This window comes from Panthera onca, chromosome A1, assembly GCF_046562875.1.
Source record: "Panthera onca isolate mPanOnc1 chromosome A1, mPanOnc1 haplotype 2, whole genome shotgun sequence".
NCBI lineage: Eukaryota > Metazoa > Chordata > Mammalia > Carnivora > Felidae > Panthera > Panthera onca.
This window is the reverse complement of record NC_138339.1, coordinates 234,417,918-234,443,665: the sequence shown is the minus strand read 5'-3', so window position 1 is coordinate 234,443,665 and position 25,748 is coordinate 234,417,918. Positions and strand designations below refer to the sequence as shown.

The following is a 25,748-nucleotide window of genomic DNA, read 5'->3' as shown; positions in this document are numbered from 1 at the left end:
AACATGCGACCAACTCTGTGCTTGCCATAAGGACCTTGAAGTGACCCGGAGGCCAGTGTCACCATCCTTCCCATTTTTCCTGCCTACCTTTCTGTCGCTTACCGGGTGCCCGGCCACCACGTCCCCAGTCCCGCTCCTATCACGGGAGTAACAGTATCAAGGGTAGGAAACATGTCCCCCTGTGTCCCAACCACCAGCTCACTTGCCTGTATCCTCACTAACTCGGGTCTCCGTAAGTGAGCTCGGCGCCTAGCACTCTATAAGCACGTAATACGTTCCGTGAAGACAAGGGGTGAGTCCTTAAATTTCCTAAGTGCTTTCTATATGTCAGCCCCCACCTCACCATCTGTCTTAATCCTCCCCACAATCTTAGGGCACAGACGTTATTATTATTACTCCCGTTCGCCACACGACGAGGCTGGTGCTTAAGAGGTTTGCATCTTGCCCAAGACGCACAGCTCTCAGGCAGAGCCGGGATTCAATTTCGGCCTCTCTTCCCCTACAGCTTTCGTCTTTACCTCCACAGTGGATCAGTGAGCCCACGATGCCCCCATTAAGTCCCAGAGGGAGGCAGGAAGGGGCGCAGCGATTGGGACGAAGCCGATGCTGAGGGTGGCAGAGGGGAGACCGCCAGAAGTTGGGGCTGGATGTGGACCTACCAGCCCGGAAGCCTGTTCCCCTCTGGACTTTCCAGTTACGTAGAAAATAAATATCCTTGGGGCGCCTGGGCGGCTCAGTCGGGTAAGCATCTGCCTTTGGCCCAGGTCATGATCTCATGGTTCGTGAGTTGAAGCCCCGCATCCGGCTCTGTGCTGACAGCACGGAGCTCATGTCAGATCCTCTGTCCCCTTCTCACTCTGCCCCTACCCAGCTCTCTCTCTCTCTCTCTCTCTGTCTCTCAAAAATAAATAAACTTAAAAAAAAAAAAAAAAAAGGAAAGAAATGTCCTTACTCTTTAAGCCATTTTGAGTTGATTGTTTTTGCTCTTTGCGATGAAAAATACTCATCGATACACTGGACGAGCTACGTCTGGGATTCTTCACCCACTACTGCTCTTTCTGCTTACTAATTATTTACTGATATGCTTCTTTTCTATGGGAACATGTTCTTTAATGAAAATTGTAATCGCTATTTATCGTGTACCAGTTGGAGATCAAGCTACATCCACCCATTAGCTTTCTGAAGATTAAAAATGTGTTCACATGCCTTTGTGTTTTTGTTTTTGTTTTTTGTCAGTTTTCTTTTTCCATCATTTAACGTCTGTGTTTATTTCATGCCCCTAAGAGTTTATGCCAGCGTCTGGCTCTTCATGGAGAAAGAGGTAACATTGATTTCTTGGTGGTGCATTGCAAGCATAACCCTCTGATCACAAAGCCCTTTATCACCCATTCCCAAGCTAATTGATTTCTTTGAGAGCCGAACAATCCCAGCCTTGTGGGAAGAGAGTCTCCCACATTCGGAGAGCAGTGGCTGGTTTAGAAACGCTCTGTCTTTGTCCCAGACGAAGTCTCTTCCGCATCCTTGATTACGTCTAAATGATGCTCTTATCCTTAAACAGAGCCCACTTTCTCAGTCCACCAGGAAGCGCCGATTTGTTTAGCAGCCTCAGGGACGGCAGGAAGCAGCGGTCCACAGGCCGATCGCACAGCCAGGTGAGCCGCCACCGAGCTCTGGCTTGGGAGAAAGCGGCTTTAAAGGCTGAAAGGGTTTGGTGTCATGCCAACCTGTTTACTAAAGCATCTGCACAGCCTGCCTGGGAAACTGGACGGGCAGGAGATGCTGAATGCTTCCAAATGGGGACACTTGAGGTAGCTGTAATTGTCACAGCCAGGGGGGACAATCATGAGGGGACAGTGCCCATGGTGTGCGTGACCTCGGTGGATGCAGGCCTTCGCAGCAACCACAGCACTCAGGGGTGGACCAAGGATTAATGAGAATGACTGTGTATGTCTGCTGGGTAGGTGGGTGGAGAAAGGTGGTCTGATAATATTCTAAGTCCGCTAAACCGGCTTCTTACTCAGAGAAGTATCATTAGAATTCCTTTCCCCAAAGTGAGAATTTTTGTAATTCAGGCATCCCGTTGGTAAACACGGGGGCTTCAAGAAACAAGCCCACTTCGGGGGCTGGGAAGCCTTGGAGCAGAGTCTCAGCTTCTGAGATGCCTTCAAAGGAGTCCTACACATCTGGGACCGGATCCCACTCAGCCCCCGGAGAGTGACACGATGGCACCCTGAGCTCCCTCCTTCACTAAGTGCCCCTCCTGGTTTGTTCCACTTGTATTTCCCAACCACCCCCCCCACCCCACCCCCACCCCCCGTGACGGGCACAATCATATTGCATTGTATCTGTGCAGGCAGGATAAAGTCATTAATTTGTTCAACAGTGAACATTTAAAACATGTCAATATTTTTGTAACTGCTTTGGCATCTCTTTATTTGTTAATGTATCGAGTGATTTGAAAAAAAAGGATGTGTATGTGGGGGGGTGGGGGTGGGGGTGGGGGGTTGGTCCTGGACTTTTTCAACCTCAGAGAGCTTCTGCCCCGCCTGGATATCAAGGGTCCTCAGGTGGAAGGGGGCCTTGCTTCTCCAAGTGTGGCCCCTGGGCCAGGACATCTGCATCACCCGGAACTTGTGCAACACACAGAACCTGCCTTTCAGCAAGGTCGCCAGGTGATTTCTAAGCACTCTGAAAGTTCCAGAAGCACAGCCGTAGGCAAGACAAGGAGAAGGTGAGTCAACAACCATAGGCTCTGGCCTGATGACAGCACCCCGTCCTCCGTCTCCGGGCGCCCTGTGTCAGGCACAGTCTTCAGCTCAGCTCCGAGGGCTCTGTCACCTTTGCTGCTGCGTTTGGGGTTAAGGAGTGAGCACCTTCCGATGCGAGGCCCGGAGCTCCCGCGGAGGAAGGGGAAGGTTCCGCAGCTGGGACCGTACTCAATTATCACCAGCATCTTTTAAATCTCGTCAACAAAAAATTTATGGACGTTAGTTTTCTTTCTTGTTTCACGAATCAAACTTACAGAGACAAAGTAGAAGGGCGGTTGCCAGGGGCTGGGGGAAGAAGGGGACTCGGGAGTTGGTGTTTAACGGGGACGGAGCGTCGGTTTGGGAAGATTACCTGGACGTGGATGGTGGTGATGGCTGCTCAAGGAAAATGTCCTTAATGTCCCTGCAATGCATATTTAGAAATGGTTGATCGTAAATCTTACGTATTCTACCACAATAAAATGAAACAGTCTGGAGATCAATCAGTGGGACCCCCTGGCCGATTGCCCGCGGGGGTGGGGGCCGAGAAAGAGAGGGAGGCCCAGACAGCGCTCCCCCAGAGGCTGCGGAACATTCCCACAGCCACCTGCAGCAGGTCTTCTGCCCCCCGGAAATGCTAGCGCCCCTGGGCTAGCTGCCCTGGTCAGCGTGGCCTGTGCGGGCTGGGGCCCACTCGTGGCCCCGCGCAGAGTCAGACGCCCCCTGCCCCGCGAGCCCTCGAGAAGGCGCCGCCCTCCACTGCAGAGAGAACGGGGCAGGTCTGTGTGCAGAGCTGCGCGCAGGGGCAGGAGGCTGGCTCCACGCGTGGCCCCAGGGCCTCCGTGACCCGGGCCCACGCCCCCAGACGATACCGGCCCTCAGCCACACACGCCTGCGCCTGTCCTGCTCCCAGGCTCGGGCCTCCCCAGGGAAGGGGCAGGGGCACGAAGTGAAGGGCAGGGTCCACCAGACTGGGCAGGAGATCAGGGAAGGAACGTGGTCCTTCCTCAGGGAGCAAGGCCACCGGGCAAGGCCAAACCCAGGGCCTGGGCCCCTCTACCCACGCTGACTCCCATCGGCCCGTATCCAGGAGTTGCGATGATGAATAAAGAAAGCCTAATTCCATATGGAGTTGGGAAGCAACAAAGGGAGGGCTCTCACACACTACCACTTGCGGCAGCTTACCGTACAAGCCGGGGCAGAAAGGATTTTCTTCTTGCCTGGCAACAACCCAGCCAATGAGAAGCCTCCACAACCCAGCCAATGAGAAACTGCCACAACCCAGCCAATGAGAAGCCTCCATAACTCAGCCAATGAAAAGCTGCCACAAGGCAGCCAATGAGAAGCCGTCACGACCGGAACTCTAGCTCTCCTCCAACGAACTTTTGTTTGGAACAACCCTGCCTAATGCCTTCCTCTCCTCTACGAGAGGACCTTCTCCTCCTTTGTTCTCGGACGTGCCCGTGGCTTGCCATGGTTTGCACGTCCTGAATTGCAGTTTCTCTGCTGTTCCTGAATAATCTCATTTTTGCTGGTTAAATAACTGGCCGTTTTATTTTTATGGTTGACAGTGGTGAGGCAGCTCCAAGACAGATGTGTGACCTTTGGACGAGAGGCGGCCTTGGAAGTGGGTTCCCAGGCTCCTGCGTCCGGGCTGCAGTGAGGACCTCGCTAAGCAGGAGGCCAGGGCTCCAGGTGACCCATTTCCTCTTTTGTGCCAGTAACTCTCATTCCACAGCGTCCCCCGAAGCTGTCCTCGAACACCAGCCCGGGAACGGGGAAACGTGCCGTGGGTGGAATTGCTGAGCCCCTGAGACGCAGGGGCCAGAGGACCCGCGGCAAAGCCTCTACTCTGATTCTTACGGGCCAGAACACGGTTGCCGAACCGAGGCTTCCAGAACGGTGAGACAAATACCGCCTCTGTGTTTGGACAGTGCTCTACGCTGCTGTGCTGTCTGAAGGTGACAAGAATTGGGTAAATAACTCGAGGATGTTTCCAGCTGCTCAGGCATATTTCAGGCACATGAAGAATCTTTCAGATCGTCTTCTGTGTGGGCGAATTGGGTCATGGGGAGAACCCTTTCGCGTCACCCTCAGGGCCATGGGCAAGACCCAGTGGTTCAAGTCAAAGAATGAAATGCTCAGTTCCCGTCGTGGCCCAGGCTCTCAGCCCTCACGTGTCCTGCGTCCTCAGCCTTCTCCCATCCACTGTTTCCTGGGTGCTCTGGGTTCTCATGAAACCATTTATTGGCTTGGCTTCTTGAGTAAATAAAAGATCACAGCATGACGCACTTTCCGGCAGGTCTGGTTGGTTCCGTCGGGACAAAGGGATTGCTTCGGGCCAGGCCGGCCAGGCAGCTGCTGAGTCCGGCCAAACCAGCGACCACAGCGTCCCTCAACACACCGGACCCCCTCAGGGATCTGTCCTTTCACACACACAGTCCGTTTGCCCAGCCTGCTCACCCCTCAACCCTTCCTCTTGGCCTTGCAAACTCCGGGTCAAGCTTTAAAACACTTCCGGTCTCTTCTGTTTGCAATCCTTCCAGGCCAGCGTCCTGTTGTCGACGGCACCCCTCGTGGATTGTAATTGTTCATAGGCTTTGCCTGTCTGCTAGACCGTGAGCAATCTGTGGGTAGTCAAACCTGCTTCTTGGGGGCGGGGAGGGGGTGGCGGTTAGGTCTGGAATGGACAGGGTATCATTCTTCTGCTCCCATGACGCGCAAACCCTGAGGCTCTTAGCCAGGCAATTTCAAGGACACCGTGATGGCCACTGAAGGGCGAGGCTGGCCTGTCTGAATTCCCTGAGGCTCCCGGCTCAGTTCAGTAGGCCGGGGCGGCCTGGAGCAGCGCCAGGAGGGGCCCAGGAGAGAAGGGGCCTGTGGGAAGGACTCAGAGGAAACGCGGTACACAGAAGAGGTCACGAATGAATGTTTCCCTAAGGAGCTGGCACCTCGTAGGGAGGGAGCTGCCTTTGGGAAACCGCCCATTGAAAGGCCCTTGGGTGGAAGCTGAGGCGGAGGCCACGGAGGGAGGGCAGGGTGTGGAGAGGCAGGAGGGAAGGCAGGCTAGGGAAGCAACTCGGGAGGAAGCTGTAATCAGCCCCTGTGATGGGGGAGCGCAAAGCCAGTTAAGGACTAAGATGCTTAAGTTTGCAATAGCACTGATGTCAGTTAAACCTCTTCTCTGGCTTCCCGCCACCCCAGTGGGGTGTGTGTGTGTGTGTGTGTGTCCAGGAAGGTAGGAGAAGAGTTTCCCTCCTGGGCCTGGAAGCAGGAGCTTAGAGGCCAGAGGCACCCCGGCACCCCGTCTCTCTGTACCCTCAAGGGCTTCCCAGAAGCTGGAAGTCTAAAGCAGGGGTTCTCACCCCCAACTGTACATGATAATCGCCCACAAAGCAGGTTTGAAAACGCAATGCCTGGCGTTCACTCTCCCCTCAAGAGTCTGGCCTCAGCTGTGTGATGGGGAGCCCAAGGCATGGGTGCATTCGAAAATGCTCCCCAAGTTGTTCAAATGGGCACAAGGGTTGAGGACCACTGATCTGAGGGAGTGACTCAAGAAGGGGGTGGGGGTGGGGGCGGGGGGTGGGGGCGCCTGGATGGCTCAGTTGGTTAAGCATCCGCAACTCGTGGTGTCGGCTCAGGTCATGATCTCACGGTTCGTGAATTTGAGCCCCATGTCTGGCCCTGCGCTGACAGGCTTGGGACTGTGTCTCTTTTCCTCTCCCTCTGCCCCTTACCTGCTCGCTCTCTCAAAATAAATAAGCTTTAAAAAAACAAAGGAAGGGAGGGGTTCCGTGAGGCCTCCAAATGGGGAGTGGGAAGCAGGGTAGGGGGCTCAGGGAGGCAGAGAGCTGGCCATCCCCGAGGAAGGAATTTCTGGGGACGTGCAGGGACCAGGGGACCCAGCACTCAAAAGGCTATCAGTGATAGCCTTTGTGTCTCCAGCTCCAGCCCTGTGTCTGCAGGCCGCTAAGGGAGCTCAAGTGCTGACTCATTGAAACTGTGCAGCATCACATAAAGTAGCTGTGAGCTCCCCTGTTGCAGATAAGGACAGAGGAGCGTGGAGAGACGGCACCCGGCACCCAGGTTGGTTAACTGCAGGGCAGGGATTTCAGCCCAGTCTTCTACCTGCCCTGGGCGCCCGCTGCCCACCCTGCAGAGCCGACACAAGGGAGCTGGGCCAGATCCTACTTTTCCGCTGTTGCCCAAAGCTCTGGTCTTGGTGTTATCTTTTCTGCGGCCTTAAAACGATCACTATGTTCAGTTTGTATTCTAGCTCATGGAAATGAGAATAGAACCTTGGTTGCATAAGGCTATAAATCTTGTGCTGTTCACTCCTAATTGTGCTGGGGGGGGGGGGCGGGGGGCATAGACATTCCAATACGTAAAATTCACAAATAATCACCGAATGTAGGAATTGCCAGGGACTCTATTGGCAGACCTCTCCAGATCCTGGAGTTCAGAAACACTAAACAAAACGGGGCCAAGAGGGTGCCAAAGAAAAGAAGTGAATGGTTTGAATCAAATTCCCAGTCCCCAACCCAAAGATTTGGATTCCAGGCTGCACTCAGGAATCTATTATTAAATTCCCCTCATGATTCTGATGCTCTAAGACTTGGGAACCAGTGGTGGGCATGGCCCCGTGAACTGGAGAATCAAGCTTTGCATCCCATAAGCCGGTGGCCTAGACTACACAGAGAAGAGGAAAGAGCCCCCACTGGGAGCCAGGACTCTGAATTCCAGTTTGCTTGTACTGGGTGGACAGGCTAACAGTCACCAGCGTCCAGACCCTCCCTTCGGTTTTCTTATCTGTGAAATACAAAAATTGGACAAAATAATCCCCAAACCTTTCCTGTGATGGATTTATCTGATTCTGTGAGAGTCGAATTTCTTATTCAGGAAAGGTAAGAATATTTTTAAAGGAATGGGGATCAATTCTCCAAAGGGGGGTTGCCATAATTTTAGTATCTCTTCCTAAATCTGCTTAGGAAATTTGGCAAGTCCTTCCAGCCAGCTCTCTGATCTTCCTTCCTTCCCATCACAGGGACCCTTAATGCCAGTGACCCGTGGGCCTTCCTTCCACTTCTTGCCCGACTCTCAGAAATCTCCCCTCTGGCTCTTGCTTTCTTTCCCGGAAACCCCAGAGTGGCAGTTTTCAATCCTGGCTGTGTATTAGGATCACCTGGGAAGCTCTTCCGTATTATTGGCACTCAGGCCTTACCCCCAGACAACTGAATCACAATTTGGGGGGTGTGGCTTAGGCATCTGCATTTGTAAAGCTCCCCAGTGGATTGCAATGCATGAGAAAGTTGGAGCAGCTCCCCAGAGCTGGTGGGAAAGCAGGGGTGATAGGTCTCAAGGTACCTCTTTATTCAAGTAAGAGAGCAAAAGTGTAGGGTTGAATTTACAGTATTCCTAGTCTTCTCTGCCTAGACCTACGTGCCAGTATTTTAGATACATCACATCGGTATCCACAGGAGCAAGCATCAAATACACTATGGAAGTGAAATGAAAATACCAGGCCACCTAGCACCACCCTACCTACAACCACCGGTGGACCTGAGTCTGGTCTCCCAGTTCCAGTTTTCCCATTTGCAAAGCGAGCCCAGCATTTCCCTCTGACCTTACAGGGTTGGGAGGTGAATCATATGATGTAATGCACGTGAATTGGCCTTGTCAACTATAAAGCACTCCACAAATTGAATGGGTTTAAGCGCCTTGCATGTGGAAGGAGTTCACTTATTCAACAAAAATATGTCGGTTCTTTCCCAGTTAATGCATGGATTCCATGCAATATTAATACCAATCAAGATGCCAGCAGGCTTCTTTATAGAAATCAACAAACTGATTCTCAAATTTGCATGGAAATGCCAAGGACCCTGAAGAGTCCAAACAGTTTTGAAAAAGTACAGACTTGGAGGACTCACACTCCCTGGTTATGAAGCCACAGCAATCAAGATAGCGTGTGAGGGGCGCCTGGGTGGCTCAGTCGGTTGAGCGTCCGACTTCAACTCAGGTCATGAACTCGCAGTTTGTGAGTTCGAGCCCCGCATCAGGCTCTGTGCTGATGGCTCTGAGCCTGGAGCCTGCTTCGGATTCCGTGTCTCCCTCTCTCTCTGCCCCTTCCCTGCTCATGCTCTGTCTCTGTCTCTCAAAAATAAATAAATGTTAAAATAAAAAAAAAGAAGATAGTGTATGAGTGTAAAGATAGGCGAGTAGTTCAATGAAATGAAATCCCAAAATAGATCCACATATATATGGCCATGTGACTTGCTGCAAAACTGATAAGACAATTTGATGGAGAAGGGATAATCTTTCGACAAATGATACTGGAACAACTAGATAGCCATAGTTGAGATATATTTATGTGCATGTATATACATATGTCTCCTAGGAAAGAAGAAACAAATTATAAAATTATGGCATCTCCATACAGTGGAATACTATTCGAAAGAAAAAAGGCATGAACTAGAGACATATACATTCGCGTGGATGCCTCACTAAAATACCATACTAAGTGAAAGAAGCCAGACACAAAGGCTGCATATTATTTGATTTCACTTCTGTGAAATTTTGCAAAAAAAGAAAAAGAAAAAGAACTATAGTGATAGAAAGCAGATCAGATAGAAACCTGCCAAGAGTCAGGGGGTGGGAGGCGGGGATTGAATATAGAGGGGCTTAAGGGAACTTTGGGGAGATGGACATATTCTATATCAAGATTACACAACTGTGTACATCGGTCAAAACTCAGAGCTAAAAATGGTGAGCTTCATTGCATGTAGGTTCTGTTTCAAAAAAAGCTGACAAGATTATTGGAGTGTTTGGCTTGTCAGGCACTGTGCTGGGCACACCAAGGTGAATCAGACATGGGCCCTACCTGCAAGCACTTGCAAATAAGTGTAACACATCGCTGAAAGTGCTGTGATAGGGACTCTGCACGCGGAACTTCCTCTTCTGCGAGGTTGATTCTCACCAGGGGAGGGGGAGCAGGCTAGATGCTATCAGAGCCAAGTCTTGAAAGATAGGTAGCTATTTGCCAAGTAATAAAGGAGAGAAAAGCAGTTCTAAGCAGCAAGAGCCAAAGAACAGAACCTCACAAGCTGGAAATAGCCAGACACATTCCAGGAAACGCAAGTGGCCGGTCAAAACATGAGTTTCCAGGAAGAACATGTCCAGAGATGAAGATGTTGAAGGGTCTCATACCACACGCTCGGGCGCTCAAGTTTCATCCTATAAACAAAGAGAAACTACTGAATAGTTTTGAGCTGTAATAAACAGGTTCAGTTTGGTCTTTTATAAATATTAGTCTGGAAGACAGATTGAAGGGTGGTAGCAGCTAGATCGAAGGCTAAGAAGCCAATTAAGAGACGATTGCAGTCACTCAGATAAGATAAACCATGAGTTGTGTTCTGTGGGGTAACGTCGAGGCAAGGGTCATGAGACATATTAAGGCAGCATAGCTGGATGTGTTGGAGGGTGCCGCGTAAGAGAATGATGGAGAGTCAGGACTCCTTGGATCCCAGCTTGGGTGACTGGGTGACTGCTGGTGACATTTTTCAAGATGGCAGATGCAAGGAAGAGCAAGCGTGGGAGGGAAAGCTGAGTCCGGGTTGGTGCATGGTTAGCTTTTGTACAGTCCATTCTAGTAGAGTGTCTACAAGGAAACTGAACACCCAAGAGGAAAATTCAGAAGAGATCTAGACGAGATGTACGGTTCAAAGTAACGCCCACACCGATGGCAGCTGAAGCCAAGGAGTGAACGAGGGTGATCACACAGAAGGGCAAGGAGGGCTTGTAGTTATGGAAGGGATGAGCAGAGAGCAGGAAGCCTTGATGGAAACTAAGAAATAACGGTCAAAGAGGTGGAGGTGGGCCAGGAGAATGTAGTGCAGAGAAGCAAAGGAACAAGCGATCTCTTAGAGAAAGGGATGGTCAACACCATCAAATGCCACCTCTAAGTCAGTCATGATGAAGACAGGAGAGTCCGTTGGAATCGCCAAACAGGAGATCGTTGTGGTGGTGGGGCAGGGCCCGGCTGTGGAAGGCCAAGCAATGAATGGGAAGGACACGGAGACAGTGAGCAGGCAGTTCGGGTCTGAAATGGAAGACAGAGGAAAGAGCGGGTTGCTAGGGAGAGCTGGGGGATCCAAGTATTTGTTTTTAAAAATATTGAAGAGGTTCGTCAAATTTAACAGGCTGTTGAGGAAAAGCCAGGGGAGTAGAAGTTGACACCATAGCAAGTTCTTTCTGGCTCTCCCGGGCATAGTTCGGATCTCCCCCAGCTAGTGCCCACTCTACCCTCTCACACTTTCCATCAAAGCAATAATCACGTCACAGTAGAATTCGCTTGCTGCGATATTGTGATTTATAAGAAATGCACATTTGGTCATTCAGATGACCAAGGTATATTTCTCGTATGTATTTGGTCTTCGTCCCCAGTTCCTGGCTCGCAGCTCGCAAGACTCTTGGTCTCTTTCTATTCTGTGTCTCTACGCCCGGCCCTTCCGAGCCTCAGGGTCTCAGGAATCGATCGAATGCCTGGATTTTGAAGCCAGACAAACCCTGGACTCAAATTCCAGGTCTGCCACTTGCCAGCTACTAGCTGCTGTCCTCGGGCAAGTTACTTAACCTCTTGAAGCCTCAATCTCATTATTTACGCCACGGGGGAGCTGAGGGCGGCGGCGGCGTGAAGGTGGGAGGATAAGTAATAATGTTCGGAAATTCCAACGAGATCATGGATACCAAAACCATTGCTGGTTTTTGAAAACATAGACTCAGAAATTCTCTTACAACCTAGATCTGCTCGAACCCTGATGAACAGATTCACACCCCTTTAGAAACCGGGATGCCAAATTATTAGCTCACGATAAGAATGCCAAGCAGGGGGCGCCTGGGGGCTCAGTCGGTTGAGCGTCCGACTTCGGCTCAGGTCATGATCTCGCGCTCTGTGAGTTCAAGCCCCGCATCAGGCTCAGTGCTCACAGCTCAGAGCCTGGAGCCTGCTTCGGATTCTGTGTCTCCCTCTCTCTCTGGCCCTCCCCCCGTTCATGCTCTTTCTCTGTCTCAAAAATAAATAAATGTTTAAAAAAAATAAAAAAAAAAAAAAAAGAATGCCAAGCAGACCAGGCACCATGATACCGCGCCCCCCCCCCCCCCCCGCCCACGTCCTCCCTGAGGACAGTGCCAGGGTCACACTGAGAAATTCTCATTACCCACCTCACATTTTTTAGATTCTGTTATGACTATTATGCCCGTTTCTGCCATGTCATTTTGGCTTCTTTTCACAGCATGTCACATTTCCAAGTTAATTCACACTGAGCTATGACAGCGAAAGTCTCCTTATTTTAAACCTGCAGTCAAAGAGGGTGACCCTTCCCCGAACTTTGAGTCCAAGATCTCGGGCTCTGTCTTACTTCGAGAACTGCACAGCCCCCACCCGACACCCTCCCTCCCACCCCGCTCCAGTCCATTGACGACACTGTTTATCCTCAAAGGAAAGAAAAGCGGGTTTTTATTTATGGGCCAGATGATGTACCATATAGAGTTGCAAAGCATTCCCCACTGGAAGTCTCAGCAGCCGAGAGCCAAGTGCATTAGTCAAAGGCACTATTGATACGAGGGAACAGAACCAGTGTCCTCAGCTGCCCTGAGAATGTCTTTCCTGAGGTATTTGTCTGGGAGTAGGTCTGACATTTCTGACATTTGCAAGGGAGCCTGTGGGACTGTCGTCTTAAGCAAGGAAACAGCTGGTCGCCTTCTCCCACCAGCGGCCCTGAAACGTTGTGAAATTCTGTTGTTTTCCACAGCGAGTGCAGGGGCCCTGAGAGATGTGACAGTGGGTCATTACGGAACGCTTAAATCACACCTGGTTCTGGGACCCAAGCGCGGGCCAAGCATGCTCTTTTCCGTCCTCCGTCCTCCCCTCTGTCTTTCTGTCTCTCTCTCTCTCTCCCATCCTTCCTTGAACTTTCCTTGCGTGTGTGTACCTACACAGAACTTTAATAAAACCTATAATGAAGGGTAAATACGTTTAGGATAAGACGTACTTCTGTTGTAACTCCTTTTAAATTAAATAAAAATTCCGAAAGGTCAGGAATGTATCACAGGAGTATCAGGAAAGAGCAAACCTCAAACATCTTATTTGAGAAAAGAAACTTCAGCTCTGGTTTTAGGGTTACAGTCCCCACAGAGGTAAGTTTCACGTTAGCCTCAGATTCCAGTGATGGTGGCTGTGTTCAGCTGGATTGTTCCTTTTTTCCTAAGTAAGGAGATACAGAGTGCGTTGTGTATCTGGGGGGTCGTGTTTCCCCAAATTCATAATGTGCTTTCTTGCCCAGTTCTGGCTTGGGATGACTGAGCTGCTCTCATGGGTAACGGGATTGAGGGATCTTCTAAAACACAGGGGTTACCATCAACAAGTCTCAGCAGGGGCAGTGATGAAACTTCTAAGGCATTAAATACAACAACCCAAAGAAATACCCTAACGAAGGCGTGGCTTTCCAACGTCAGTTAAAATGATTTCTTCCTTAAGGATACCTCTCGGGGGTTTTGTTGTTGTCATTTGACCTAACTTCCTTCAGTTGCTGAGATATGGAGGGGGTGCTTGTTAGCTCAGTTGAGGCAGGTAGGTCAGGGAATTTCTTACCTCTCTCCTCTGAGTCTGTGTAGTGATGCTTCCAACATCCCGTCCCCACAATCCTGCCTCCTCCACAGCCTCCATATCCCCTCCTGGCTCCGTGACGCCTGGACCCCCCTAAACCTTGTATCTGCTTCCTCTCCCTTACCCCCAACTCCTATCTCTCTACCATAACCCACTTTTCAATCCCCCTGCGTAGAAACATGCTTACCTTCTCCATCTTCACAGAGGTGAAGGGTTTCACAATCGGCTGGGCGTGAGGGCAGGTGGTTGATCGGTAGCATTTGCCGATGTCTGCAGTGTAAACACATCCACCGTGGGAGTGTGTCAAGCCAGTTGAACAAGAAGCGCGCATAATCTCTGAAAATTTAAACCAGCTCTGCCAGAGGTAGGAGGTTTCTGGGGCATCACTGCAGCCTTCCCCTTAGCTCTGACCTTAACTTGAACTATCTTTCTCCTTCTATTTGTTGTAGAACTTCTCAAGGAGCAGTCCACAATCATTGCTTGTGTCTCCCAGTGCCGTAGTCTCTCTTGGACCTTTACAATCTGGGTTTTACCTCTTCAAGATCCTTAGGAATTTTGTGGTTGTTGTTGTGACTACGAAAGCTATCCGTGTGGAATCCAAAAAGCAAAAAAAAAAAAAAAAAAAAAAAGAATCCATCAAGAAAAATGAGTAAAAGTATAAAAGAGATACCATAAATGAGGATTTTTTAATGTTTATTTATTTTTGAGAGGGAGAGAGAGAGACAGACAGAGCGCGAGCAGGGGAGAGGCAGAGAGAGAGGGAGACAGAATCCGAAACAGGCTCCAGGCTCTGAGCCATCAGCACAGAGCCCGACGTGGGGCTCGAACCCACGAACCGTGAGATCATGACCTGAATCGAAGTCGGACGCCCAACCGACTGAGCCACCCAGGCGCCCATACCATCAATGAGCTTTGAATTGGAAACTGACACTCTTGTTCCTTGTTTTCTTTGGTCTTTGCACCACTGGTCGCTAGTGACCTCCCCCTCTACCAAGAACTCTTTTTTCTTCTTTTCCTTTTTTTTCTGGCATTTTTCAAGTTGAATTATGGTTGACATGATGCTACATTCGTTTCAGGCGTACGACGTAGTGATACTACAACTCTATGCATGATTTTGTGCTCACCACAAGTGTAGCTGCTGTCCGTCGCCATGCAGCACAACGACGATATCATAGACTATATTCCCTATGATGTGCCTTTCATCCCTGTGACTTACTCACCCCATAACCGGAAGCCCGTCCCTCCTGCTCCCCTTTGACTGTTTTGCCGATCCCCCCACCCCCTCCTCTCTGGCAACCATCAGTCAGTTTGTTCTCCGTATCTGCAGGTCGGTTTCTGGGTTTTGTTTTGCATTTGTTTTCTTTGGTATTTCTCTTTCTATGTCTGATTTCTTTCACATAGCATAACACCCTCTAGGACTATCCATGTTGTTGTAAATAGCAAGATCTCATCCTTTTTTAGGGCTACGTAATATTCCATTGTATATACGTACCACCTCTCCTTTATTCGCGCATCTACCAGTGGACACTTGGGCTGCTTCCATATCTTGGTTATTGTAATTAATGCTGCAATAAACATGGGGGTACATGTATCTTTTTGAATTAGGAGGTCTCCTTTCATTGGCCGCAGCTTCCTGTCCTTCTCCGATATGCCTTCCTCATCTCTCACCTCCTCTTCCCCTGTCCCCACAACGTCCACATCCCCAGAGCTCTCCTCCACCCTCTCCTCTTCCCTTCATCATCTCCATCAACCTTGACGTTGGTGACTCACAGGCAGATCTTTCTACCTGAGACCTCTCTTCTGTGCTCCAGTTCAGTATCCCAGTGGCCTGAAGTTTCTTTCCTCCGAAAAATGCGAATAGTCCGGAATAGGCTCCACCAGCTTGACGTCCATATCTTCTCTACTGTCTTCATCTTTCCCATAGACCGAGTTCCTCTACACTCTTCACACATACGTCCTGCTTATTGAATCTCCCGGCTACCTCTTATTCCATTTCACCTCCACAGTTGAGACCATCATTACCTATTGTCATACCTTCTGGCCTCCGGAATTGATAAGAGTTCCTCTTCCACTGAAAAGAAATCCAGGGATGCCAGCGTGGCTCAGTTAGTTGGGCATCTGACTCTTGATTTCGGGTCAGGTCATGATCTCACGGTTCATGGGATGGAATCCCACGTTGGGCTCCCTGCTGACGGCACAGAGCCTGCCTGGGATTTTCTCTTTCTCTCTTTCTGCCCTCCCCCTCCATCCCCTACCCCTCTCAAAATAAATAAAATTTAAAAGAAAGAAAGAAAGAAAGAAAGAAAGAAAGAAAGAAAGAAAGAAAAGAAACCCAGCCATAAGATTTATATTTATAAAAAACAGTTCTGTACAATCTCACCTTCCAGCTCAAATACCCTTGATTATAACTGAGGCTTCACCTTAGCCTAGCATCAAAGTCCTAAATGACATGACCCCTGATTTTCTCCCAACATTATCTACCTCTCCAGCATTCACCTGCCCCGGGACTTTGTCCATGTTGTTCCCTGTCTGGAATTCCTCATCCCCTGTTTCTACATACTTAAATCCATCCATCTTCAAAGCCAGGGTCAAATGCCACCCCTGCCCTGAACTTCTTCTTGGAGCTCCCCAGCTGCCAATAATTGCACCTCCATTCTCCGAACTCGGAGCATTTTTCTTGTGTCACATCACTTCCTGCTTCGCATTAAGAGTAATTTGTGGAAGAAAGGAGGAAAACTAACGTTTATGAGATCAGTCGTTGCATTAGGACTTTTTGTTAGCTCCTTAAACGTTTACACAACCCTGGGTGGTGCATACTATCACCTCTTGTTACAGAAAAGGAGACAATGGCTCAGAGTGGCACCGTGAAATTGAAATCGGATGACAGCCTGCCTGACTCCACTTGTGTGCTGTCACCACTCAGTCACGTGTCTGGCTTAGCTCTCCTCTCATGGTGACCTCCTTGAGACTGAGGACCATGATTTCTCCCATGTTTACACACCTCAAGACTCCCCGTGCAGGGCTGGGCACCCGGCCGTTGCGCATCGGAACGCGAGGGACCGAGTGCAGGCTGGATTGACAGATAGGTTTGCCCACTGCTCATTTCCCTGCGGGTTGCAGCTGTGCATTCCAGAGCTCCACACGCTATAAATATCTCACCGCCATTCACGTTTAGATGTTTCTTCCTGCTCTCTGTGTCCTACTTCTGTGCCTCTCTTTGATTGGCAAGCTGTGAAGGAGGCAGAGATTGAATCGGCGGTTCTCTTTTGTCCAGAGCCCGAGCACAACAATCAACAAACGATTTCTGGTGAGGGGAAAAAAAAGTTGTTTTCCCGAATGATCCTGTGCTGCTTTTCGATCGATTCTCCTTGCATTTCCTCCCCTTCGTTGGAACACATAGAAATGGCATGTAGAGTCCACTGTGACCTCACCTCTGTTGGGACGATTATTTACTCTCCAGATCCCTAGCCTATTGTGACCTCTTCTACTCCTCCCGCCCCACCCCTCCTCCCGCCCCCTGCTGGTTGCTCAAAGCCCTCATTCACAAGTGCAGGGGCAGAGCGTCCCCCAAGCCACACCCACGGGCCTGACTTACCTGTTCCTGGTTTCTTCTAGATCTACGCAACTCATCTTGTAAACCAACTGAGACTAGACAACCACTCGTGGAATCATTAGATTGTTCCTTCCTCCTTCCATTAAGCGGTGGCTTCATGAAGTAGTTTAACTAAAAAGTAACTCTAATGGTGGGAACTCGGATACCATGGCCTCCTGTTGAAAAAGATATTTTAGGGCAAAGGGACTTCTCTGAGGAAGCTCCCAGGCACCAAGCTACCTGGACGGCTGGCCCCACCCACACACCCCCTCCCGGAGCTTGCCTCCAAATCCCCAAGTTTGATTTGCACCTAGGAAGGGATGAGGAGCCAAACTCTCATTGCCTGATATGCAATCTGACGCACAGACCGGCCGGTATGATGAACATAGACGTGGCTCGCCCGAGAGCAAGGGTGATAGATGGCCCTTGTAGGGCTGGCCACTCCCCAGGCTGAGGAAGTGTTTGTCAAAGCTCTATCAGTGATGTCTCTGACAGAATGCGGCACTGACCTGTCCCTGTGCCACGCTTTCTGATGCTGAGACAGACAAACGGGCCCCAGAGGGATGGCCAAGCTCCTGGTCGGGTCAGAGGGGGAGGGGCACCACCCTGGCCCTGTCCTGCAGACGGCAGGGCGAGCGGGACCCCGCACGCCCTCTCGCTGCCTCAGGAGCGCCAAAGAGCCTCTGGCTCCCTTGGTGCGTTGTTTTGATGTAAGAAAAGCCGTTTTTATTCTCCAAATTTGTGCATAAATCCCCCGGAGGCCTCGGATTTGAGGTGGGTGGATTTCATGGGCATCCAGGCACTGAACAGCTGTTGTGGGATTTCTGACTTCTGAATGCACATTCATTCCTATGAAGAGCTCCAGGGACATCTAAGCCCTTGGATGCTCCCTCCTCCACTTGTCCTCTCTCTCCGTCCCCAGCACGTAGGTTATTGTAGCTATTACTGCAACTGTTTGGGACTTGTTCAATAAAAAGTCCCTTTTAATCCAGTGTTACTAAAACGGGTTCTAGTTTATTTGCATATATTTATTTGAATCTGTGTATGGTGGGATGAAATGTAATGCTAAGAAGTAAAATGGTTCTTCTGTGACTATAATATTATTAGCCTCTTTTTGGATATTGGGGAAATTTTATTTGTGGCAAGGTGATACACTGAAAAAGAGAGAGCGTATGTCCCTGATATAAGAGTTAGGAATTGGCCAGATAAATTTCAGGCATTATAGGTAGATAAGTAGATAGATAGATGGATAGACAGATAGATAGATAGATGATAGATGAAAGAAATGTATTATATATATTTATATATGTGATATATATACTTAAAATTATAGAGAGATGTTAATCTCAGGTACTGAATGACGGGAGTTCAAAATTCCTTTTTCGTTAAGGAGAAGAAGAATAGAGGTCAGTCTGTGAGACAGAGGAGGATGGGTTGACTTCTCAATGGAGGTGGGGTCTGATCTCCTGCACAATTAGTCAGAACAGCCATTTGTCATGTGCTGGCTCCTGGCCCTGACATTGTGGATTCACCTATAGGGCTCACCGGTTCAAGAGGGACGTACAGATGTTCAGGACCGTTCCCAGCATTGACAGAGGCAGGCCATGGCTATGGCTGTGCTCCCAAGGCAAGGCCATGACAGTGCCCTAAGGAATTCTTCCTGAAACACTCTGGGAATGCAGACTTTGGAAAGGCCTGGTACTCATGCACTTGACTTTTTAGCTGCCGTACAAGCAGGAAGTAATCCCCAACAGCAACAGCATCCTTGAACATGAATAGCAATCCCGATGTTGCCAGCAGTGTTAAGAAATGAAGAACTCTGAAACTTAACCTTTTAAACTCCTTAACATTTTGAAGAGTTCTTTTGTTTCCCAGAATCATCATTATGAAAAAGCAAAAATGTGATCTTCGCTTCAGAGAAAATAATCTAATCCCAATGCCAGTCTCAGGCCTAGCGGCATCAAATGGTTTACTTGCTGAGAATACAGAGCCCTACTTCCTACTCTGAATTCTCACATAGTACATTTGGAGTCGGCCCTGGAACCTGCACTTAAGTCAGCTGGTGGAAAGCCAGACTTGGGGGACACTGGCCTGGTTTAACTCCCCATAAATTTAGAAATCCCTTTCACAGTATCCCTAAGCCAGAGCCTTTATGACATTGTTTCTCTTACTGAGCTGGAATCTGCCACAGAAGTGTTTTTACCCATCTGCCCTGGTTCACCCCTTGGCACAATAAATCAAAGGCCTCTGAACTCAGGGGTTGGGAGGATAGCCCAGGGCAAGGGAGCTGGTGGCTTGTGAGTAGGAGTGTACTTGCGTGTGTATGTGTGCAGATGTGTGTGTGTGTACACACGAAGGCACGCCTGCAAGTGTTCGGGGTACAGTTTAGAGCAGGTATGAGGCAGGAGTGAAGCTAACATTGAAGATCAACTGGGGGCTTGGCACACCCAGGTCCAACAGCCATCAAGATCTGAGAAGCAGAGACTGGGGCAGGATGGGAAGGACAGGCGTGCGAAAACAGAGTGAACACAAGACCACCTTATTCAAGAGCCTCCAACTGCAATGTTACCGGCCTGACCTCCAGAAGTGGGGGGCTAGACGGTGGGGGCAGAAAGCCGGCATGAGGTACCAGCTGAAGTTAAGGAAACGGGTATGGGGAAAGCCCAGAATACCCAGGAGACTGGAGCAAAAGGAAGTCCGCCATTCCTCCTGGTAAGGAAGAAAAGGAGCTGCTGGGTGACACCGTCAGAGCGGGTACGGCCCCCTTAGTACAGAGTTAAAACTATGTCTAGGTCTCATGAATGCACGGGGCAAGGGCTCTCATCCGCACAGTCTCCTTCATTCCGAGGACGGACAGGGACTGCACCGAAGGATGGGTCTCGTTTGAGGCTTCGGCTGTGCTGCCAGGATGGAGAAAGACCTAGATCTTTACGTCTCCCAATAATTCTTGGTTTTTGTGGATTTTTTGCCACTCTGGTTGAGTGCCTTTAATTAACAAAGTACCATATTCCAGAAGTGGTCTAATCAGTATGGAATAGAAGTGGAACGAATGCCTTCTTCGTTCCGGACATCAGACTGCTGTTATTGCAGTCTGAACAAGCGCCCACATTGCTTGTTCAACTTTTAGTAAGATTGGTTTACATTGACCTTGAAGACATCCAAACCCTCTAGAACCTTTCCAGAACTGAATAGAAGTCAAGACTTTATATTTTTTCTTTTTCGGTTTTATCTGTTAGTGTGGACACACTCTTCTAGATTTGGGAGGTTATTCTGAATCCTGCCCCACAGCCAATGTTTTCGCTCTCCTCCGCAAGTTGACGTCATTGGCAAATTTGATCAACGTGACCTTGATGTCTCCATGTAAGTTTTTAAAAAGAGTTTGGACGACACAGAATTGATATACCTCTTTGTGGTGCAGTAGAAGAGACCTCCCTCCACCTTGATCTTGAATAATTAATGTTCATCAACCAGCTACAAAGTCACCTGCTTGTCCCATCACATACAGCACTTTGTAAATGACTGAATTATAGCATTTATCAAAGTGTATCATAATTACTTCTTTGCATAGCTGTCTCACTCACCAGGCTGTTTCTCCAAGACAAGGACCATGTTTTATTCATCTTTGTGATGTCAATGCAGAGCACAGTTAAGTGTGCAATGTACGTGGTGTGGACTCCTCTGGCCAATATCCTCCCCAACTTGTCCGCAGAGGTAAGTATCAAGAATACTCATAAATCATCTTGCCAAAATGAAGGTACTCTTTTATCTTGCAACTCAATCTATCAAGAAATGTAGAGAGGTATGAGGTTAATTGGACACAAGTTAACAACCCAGAATTATTCATTCTTCTCCATAATGTGCATGGCAAACATAAGCTGAATAACATGCCATCAGTTTGTTAACCTAACCTAGACATTTGTTAGTACTCAAGGTCATGTTCATTGGGCTGTAGTTTCTGGTTTCCGCCTTGTTCTGTGTCTCCCACCCCCAAGTTGAGTATCCGTGGTCCTTTTGTCTCTTACCATGCCCCATATTTGCTCAAAGGTTCCTAATTATCTCCATGCCTCCAACGAGCCTCGCTCTAGTTCCCTGGGACGTCCTCCCTTGGACCCATCTGATCTCCTGGAAAGCCTTCAGCGCCAGCTGCTGGTTTCCTCTCCTTTCTTGAACCACACGCTTCAAGTTAACCAGGACTTGACATGGATCTCTCCGGCCAGGTCTGGGAGAGAAAGTGGAAATGTTACTTGGGGGGGGCCCATGCCCTCTTATGCATGGCCTGGGTCAGGGCAAGGAGATGATGCAGAGCGGCATGTGGGCACTTTTAAGTGCCCCCCCCCGCCCTCCCCCCCCAAGGACTCTTGAATAACCTTGTAGGGAAGAGTCTTCCACAAAATCATGGAGACTGGATTTCCTGCCCGCTGGAAGGAGGGGTAGGAGGAGGCTTGAAGTGATGGAGAGAAGTTGAAGAAAGGGGTCTGTCTTCTCTCATGAATATCTCAGAGCTAATTGATCTCATTACATAAGTCTTTCTTCCCTCTCAGTTTTTAGATCATTTTCACCGACAGAGAAGACAGAAAACTAGGATGGGGTATTTCTGTCTTCGCCGAGCTCTCTGTTACCACCGGGCCAGCTGCCAAGCACAGCTTCAAAGCTTCCGGGCTTCCTGAATGTCGTTCCAAAATTTGCATCACAGTGTCCTGCGTGTCCACCCTCAGTGATGTGCTTCAGTCTTATATACGTGCATTCAGCAGAGAGTTAATCCAGCTGTGCCCCTGACACGGGGTGCGCTGCGGGCGCAGCCCCGAACAAAACGAGAAAAAAGCCACCAACCCTGCCCCTCATGGGGCTTGCAGTCGACCGGCCGGCAGACAAGAAACAAGACAAGCAAAACAAGTTGCAGCTTGGAGAGCGATACCAGCTGTGGAGGAGAATCGGATCACGTGCTGGGGCCTGAGGGACCAGGAGTTGAGGCCTGTAATAGTGCGGTCTGGGAAGGTCTCACGGAGACCTCAAGGGTGGGGAGGGGGCGGGGCAGGGGAGTGGGGCAGGTGCCCGGGGAGGGAACCTCCTAGTTGCTTGTTTTGTTCAATGAGGCCAGACTGACGGGAGCAGAGGATTGGAACCCATCCTGTTAAAATTGGAACTCCACAGAGAACCTGCTGGTTTCTCCTTCTCTGTGTCAGAACGGACTGTTCTGGACTCCGATGCAGGCATGGAACTAAGTGGCCAGGGATCGTGGTCTCATACGCGGTGGCCTCAGATGGCTGTGCTCTCTGAGTTGTTGATGTCGGACCATCCACTGGCATTTTGTTAATTTATTACATTACTCCCGAGTGCCCATTCTACCTCCGCGAATAAAACATTCCCGACCCCGACTTCACGGGCTCGGGGATACCAAGAATACAAGCAATGGTTCTGCTGGAGGACATAAGAGGTAAACGGGCCCACTGAGAGATCCAGGTGGCTTCTGGTGGGAAAGGATGTCCAAATCCTGTCTTGAAGAATGGACAGGAAGGAGTGGGCCAGGCAAAGAGGTGGGGCAGAGCTTTCCAGACATAGCATGCCCAGGGCACCAGGGCACGTACTCAAGACAGTCTCGGAGTGGTTCCAGATGTTTGGAGGCGGGTGAGGATGATGTGGGGGTTGCTGGGCGTTTGTGGAAAGAAGGATGGCAGAGACAGGAGGGCGGTGGGGGCGGCACAGGCCTGGTCGTGTCTGGTCTCATCAAGGGCTGCACCGGAAGTCACTGAACAGTGTGACTAGGGCAGTGACACGGTCCAATGTGCTCTCTGGTGACACGAGGAGAAGAGAGCACAACAGGGAGCAGCAAGACCCACGGGAAGCCGGGGTGGCCTGAACTCCAATGGCATCACAGAGCACAGCGACAAACGGACAGACTCCATGAGGAGGCGCCCCACTGGCCGGTCGTGGGCCTTTGGGAAGTGACTGGGTCATGTGGGTAGAGCCCTCACCAAGGGGTTAGCGATCTCCCAAAAGGGACCCCAAAGAGCTCCCCCCCCACCCCCAGCAGCACCGGAGCCACCTGAGAACACGAGAAAGGCCCGCAGCGGAAGGGCAACCTGAGCTGACCGGCACCCCAGTCTCCGAGGACAGCCTCGACATCCGCGCGAAAGAAATTTCCGTGGTTTACAAGCCGCCCAGGCCACGGTGCCTTTGTCTAGCACACGGGAGATGCGCCCGAGCCGAGCAAGTTGCTCTGACCCAGGGCCCGGTTTCACCTGAGAGCGAGTGATTTTCAAACGCTGGCTTCAAACCCACATTTCCAGCTCGGATTTTTGTGCTTCCCATCCCTTACTCGGTTGTGTTTGGCACGGTTGAGTTCGCTGAAAAAGTGTCCTCTGGGTAAAGGAGCTGCTGTCTGGGTCCCCGACAGACCGTCCTAGGTGGAGCTTCCCGTGGGCCCGTCACAGGGAGTCCACGCCTCTGTGGCGCAAGACTCCCAGGCGACGTCCACGTCTTAGTCTGTGCGAACAGCGCCCCCAGGAGCTCGGGGACGGTGTAACCTGCGCAGCCCTGCGCCCCAGTTCCCCTCGGCTGGCTCCTGGCCCTGCCATTGTTTCCGGCGGGACTGGCGCGGGCAGAGCAGATGGGGAGGGGCTCTGGGGGCTGTGGGCACGGGGTCCTGCCAGGCTCGCTGCTCTGCGAAAGCGCAGCGACGCCAAACACGGGCTACAAAAGTCCCAAGTGCCCTGCGGGAGGCCCGTGCCAGGCTCCCCTCCCACGGCCTTCAGTGCGTGACTGTGACCTTGCACGCACACCCCCTCCCCCCTCGCTGGACTGTGGCTCGCTGGCGACGTTGCTGGGACGCGTCCAGGTTGCCATGGGAACGCGCGGGGGCGCTACCGGTCAAGACCCAGACCCCTCAGAGCTGCTGCAAAATCAACACCACGTACAAGGCCAGGTGCCCAGCAGCACCGTCTAGGCCCACAGCCAACCGGGAAAGGGGTCTGGAAGGGATGTCGACCTTGCCTGTCGGGGAAAGCGCGCCTTAGTCCCCGGCCTTAGTGGCTCTGTGCACACACCAGAGAATCACTCCCCGGGGCTAGGAGGAAGGGGCGAGGGGGCGTGCAGAGAGAGGTGGGCTCTGGGATCAGGAAGACTGGGTTCAAGTCCAGGCTCTGGCACCGGCTAGCCACCCCACTGTCAAACGGGCACCGTACATCTCCCGGGGTTATCATTGGGGTTAGATGGGAGAACACGGTCAAGTGCGGAGCCTGGCGCACGCCCAGTACCCCTTACGTGCCAGCTGGTGAGGGCGGAAGGTAAACCACTTTTCTAGCCATAGCGTGGGGCCCTTTGCGGATTCCGGGTGTCTTTGTGGGCATTCGGGGTCCCGGTGCTTGGTAAACACCCGGGATTCTGCTTCTTCCAAAGGGATTCTGCTTCCCTGAATGGCTCATCCCTTGACATTCCGTCTAATTACTGCCTTTTCCGTTTGCAAGCGATGATCCCACAGTTCACAAGAGCTGGGCCTGGTAAACACCTTTCATCTTTGCAGTTAGGGTTTTTTATGTGTATTCCTTCCCCGCCCCCAGCCCCACCCCGCACCGAAATAGGAGATTAAAAAAACACAACAACACCTCTATTAATACATAATCATGGTAGAAAAATTAGATAATACAATGCAGATGAACCACAACCAGAAATATAATTAAAATAATCCAGATCTTTCCACCCAGAGACAACCACTGTAACATTGGTTCTAGACTCTTTCCCATGTAAATACATATGTCCTTTTAAAGCAAATTTGACTCATGTTATACATAAGGCTCTTTCTTTTTTTAATATGAAATTTATTGTTAAATTGGTTTCCATACAACACCCAGTGCTCATCCCAACAAGGTGCCCTCCTCCATGCCCATCACCCACCCTCCCCGCCCTCCCACCCCCCATCAACCCTCAGTTTATTCTCAGTTTTTAAGAGTCTCTTATGGTTTGGCTCCCTCCCTCTCTAACCTTTTTTTTCCCCTTCCCGTCGCCCATGGTCTTCTGTTAAGTTTCTCAGGATCCACATAAGAGTGAAAACATATGGTGTCTGTCTTTCTCTGTATGACTTATTTCACTTAGCATAATACATAAGGCTCCTTTAAACTGCTTTTCCAACACATACATGCTGAACATCCTTCCAAATAAATATAGAAGTATAATCCACAGCATCATTTTATTTTTTTATTTTTTATTAAAAGATTTTTTTAATGTTTATTTAGTTTTGAGAGAGAGAGAGAGACAGAGACAGAGTGTGAGCAGGGAAGGGGAAGAGAGAGGGAGACACAGAATCCGAAGCAGGCTGCAGGCTCTGAGCCATCAGCACAGAGCCCGATGCGGGACTTGAACTCACAGACCGTGAGATCATGACCTGAGCTGAATTTGGACGCTCAACCAACTGAGCCACCCAGGCACCCCTCCACAGCATCCTTTTAAATGGTTGCATGGATATATTATAATGTATTTTACCAATTATTTAAGAGGTTTGGATTCTTTTCGCTGCTATAAAAAACACTGCCGTGAGTAATCCTGTGCATGTTTCTTTGTGGTCTTACATACTTGTTTCTTAAGAAAAACATTCCTGGAGGTGGAATGATATGGAGAGTATATATCTTATGAGGGCTTTTGCTACATATTATTGAACCACTCCTTAGATGTTCCTTTTACGATCCCTCCCATTGAGAACACGAGTCATTTTTCTCATACCCATACCAACACTGGCTTTTAATTTCTCAATGAAAAA

The 25,748-nt window shown here is 50.1% G+C and overlaps 2 long non-coding RNA genes across 5 annotated transcripts; one reads left to right on the top strand and one right to left on the bottom strand.

Annotated features, from left to right (window-relative positions):
- The first annotated feature begins 3,916 nt into the window (after positions 1-3,916).
- Positions 3,917-5,043, top strand: LOC132682257 (uncharacterized). The gene is made up of 2 exons (XR_009611575.3): positions 3,917-4,374; positions 4,486-5,043. It is a non-coding gene; the product is annotated as an uncharacterized LOC132682257 (long non-coding RNA).
- Positions 5,044-12,247: 7,204 nt separating this feature from the next.
- Positions 12,248-25,149, bottom strand: LOC132682256 (uncharacterized). 4 transcript variants are annotated; one of them, XR_009611571.3, is made up of 7 exons: positions 23,316-25,149; positions 21,022-21,218; positions 20,581-20,778; positions 17,003-17,175; positions 16,409-16,711; positions 13,595-13,989; positions 12,248-13,005 (listed from the first exon to the last, which is right to left on the bottom strand). It is a non-coding gene; the product is annotated as an uncharacterized LOC132682256 (long non-coding RNA). The 4 variants fall into 4 exon arrangements; XR_009611573.3 differs by having other exon boundaries at positions 12,248-12,567; XR_009611574.3 differs by having other exon boundaries at positions 16,567-16,711.
- Positions 25,150-25,748: the final 599 nt, after the last annotated feature.